Genomic DNA, 3,139 nt, shown 5'->3' with positions numbered 1-3,139 from the left:
CAAATTAATTTTTTTTTTTTTTTTTTTTTTTTTTTTTTTTGCTGACAATACCACCACAGACCTGCACACCACATTCAAAATTTGATTAAGCTACTTGATTATCATGGTATACGGATAAACTCAGCATCAAAACATAGTTTATAAATCAAATTTTAATGTTATATAAGCTTTACATTCTTAATTTTATAAGAAGATATTTAAAAAAAGTTCTTACTCTCACCATATTATGAAAATTGTGATATTTGCTCTCTAGGTATCCCTTCTTTAATTTATTTACCACCCCTCCATTAAGTATGGAATTACTCATTATATTATTGTTACCACTCGGGCAAAGCATAATTTTAATAGTCTTCAATCTTATTTGGTTACAGAGTCATAAAATAGAAAATCAGACCCCTTTTACCATGCTCTCTTTCACAAATTGCTAATAGTTCTCTCTGATGTTTAAGACTATATTATTTATAACCAATGGAAAGCCAAAGTTTTAATCTTATTACATTATTTTATGTACAGAGAATTGTCTGTTTTGCTTCCATTTAAAACTTTATTCCCATGGGAAACATGTTGACAAGGTTAAAAATTCTGATTATTTTGTCCACACAAGACTTAATGCCTATTGAAAGCTTGAAAAATTTTGTGAAGATACAAACAACATATTAGAAGTTATCAAAACTGTAAAGGTCAATTTGGGGTCATGAACCTGGCTGATTCGACTGAGCCTGTAGTGAGAGAGAGAGAGTTATTGCTAGCCTCTTGTTTTGACTGGTGGAAGAAACCACACGTCTAGCTATAGTTAAAAAATTATTATCAGAAAACATAGCAACAAACATAAACTAATGAGTTACATTTATGTGTATTATGCAGAATTGTAGTAAGTTCAGAACAGGTGTTTGTTGTCAATTTTGGAAGAACATTTTTTCTTGGGGGGGGGGTATGAGATCATCTATTTCATTTGTGATATATTATTAGAGTAGATTTATGTTTCATATTCCTCACAATGGTTGTGAGTTTATAGGTTATGTCAGTGTTACCTGTGGTTTAGTTTGTTAATAATACTTGTAATTGGGTTTCTTATGTTATCATTACTTGTGCTTTTTATTCTTTTTGTCAGTATTACCTGTTGTTTAGTTTCATTTGTCAGTATTACATGTTGATGAGTCATATGTCAGTATTATCTGTGGGTTAGTTTTACATGTTTGAACAATTTATGCTGTAGTCATGCATATCAGTACTACCTCTAGTTTTCATGCATATCAGTATTTTCTGTGGTTTAGTATTCTATGTTAGTATTACACAAGTTAATTTCAGTTGTCAGTATTACTCAGGACTAGTTTTGTTTGTGTGTATTAACTGTGATTTATTTTGATATGTCAGTCTTACCTGTAGTTATGTTTTGTATGCAAAAATTACCTGTTAGTTAGTTTCATGTGTCAGAATTACTTCTGTATTAGTTTATGTCAGTGTTACCTATGGATTAGTTTCTGTCAAGATATAAAAGACTATTTAGTTCAGATATTATTGATTAATTTATTTTGTGAGTGAATATTTTATTATTGTTTAGTTTTTGTAATAATAAGAGTTAAAAAGCAGACGAATGTAGAAAGTTGTGTTTATAATTCACTGTTGTTGAGACTATCAACCGTCACGTGCAATACATTAACATCAAGAATATAGAGATTTCTAGAAGGTGGGCAGATGATTAAGTGATAGAGATATAAATAGTGTGAGATGAGTGGAAACAGCAGACAGACAATAGCAAAAGAGAGTAAAGTTAAGGGCAAGGAAAAGTTTGGCGTAAAATTAACTACTGTAGAAGTGATTGGCCTAATGATTAACATAGGCCTAACATTTAATATGTTAGAGTAAGACTAACAGTAAAAAAGGAGATAAGAATAATAATTTATTCCATCAAAGCGTGGTTCTAAAGTAATTGAATCAGTCTGAGTACACTTTGACAAAAGGAACAGAGGATATTTAGAAGAAAGAAGACCAAACGATTACAGTAATTTGCACCACAATTGTAAGTGAATCACACACAGAATACTAGTGCAATAGTAATATTAAGAAGATAGTTCAGCTTGTCAACTGAAATTCTGAAGCAATTGAATAGGCCTAAGTGGACTTTTGATAAGAAGAAGAGAACTCTATATATCGTGTTTATGATATGCCTGTAATCTCTATAGTGTGAAGAATTTGTTGTATGTATATTTAACTTGTTCCAAATATATATATATGTATATATATTATTTTGAAAACAAGTGAAATGTGTGCTGTTCATTTACCGTCAACAACTCACAGACACCTACTGTAGAAGAATCCTAAGCCCAACAACAACACAGTATATATTCATGCTATTAAGAAGTATATGTAAAAGCCTTTTATTTTGACAATTGGCAAAAAAATTATATTTTAATTTTTTATTTTAAGTATCATTTGTTAGTTTCATTTGTCATTATAACCTTAGTACTAAACATTGTTCAGGTTCATTTGTTACTATTATCTTTGGGTTAGTTTTGTAAAAGTAGAACATGTGGGTTAGTTTAATTTGTCATTGTTACCTTAGTACTACACATTGTTCAGGTTCATATGTTACTATTATCTTTGGGTTAGTTTAATTTGTCATTGTTACCTTAGTACTACACATTGTTCAGGTTCATATGTTACTATTATCTTTGGGTTAGTTTAATTTGTCATTGTTACCTTAGTACTACACATTGTTCAGGTTCATATGTTACTATTATCTTTGGGTTACTTTTGTAAAAGTAGAACATGTGGGTTAGTTTAATTTGTCATTATTACCTTAGTACTACACATTGTTGAGGTTCATATGTTACTATTATCTTTGGGTTAGTTTTGTAAAAGTAGAACATGTGGGTTAGTTTAATTTGTCATTATTACCTTAGTACTACACATTGTTCAGGTTCATATGTTACTATTATCTTTGGGTTAGTTTAATTTGTCATTGTTACCTTAGTACTACACATTGTTCAGGTTCATATGTTACTATTATCTTTGGGTTACTTTGTAAAGTAGAACATGTGGGTTAGTTTAATTTGTCATTATTACCTTAGTACTACACATTGTTGAGGTTCATATGTTACTATTATCTTTGGGTTAGTTTGTAAAGTGACATGTGGGT

The 3,139-nt window shown here is 29.9% G+C and overlaps 1 protein-coding gene across 1 annotated transcript in view; it reads left to right on the top strand.

Moving 5' to 3' along the window:
* The window catches only part of LOC106461745 (transcription elongation factor SPT6-like), a 79,362-nt gene that overhangs the window by 34,191 nt on the left and 42,032 nt on the right, over positions 1 to 3,139 (top strand). The window lies entirely within an intron of this gene.

This window comes from Limulus polyphemus, unplaced genomic scaffold (assembly GCF_000517525.1).
Source record: "Limulus polyphemus unplaced genomic scaffold, Limulus_polyphemus-2.1.2 Scaffold1023, whole genome shotgun sequence".
NCBI classification, from domain to species: domain Eukaryota; kingdom Metazoa; phylum Arthropoda; class Merostomata; order Xiphosura; family Limulidae; genus Limulus; species Limulus polyphemus.
This window is presented reverse-complemented; position numbering and strand designations above follow the sequence as displayed.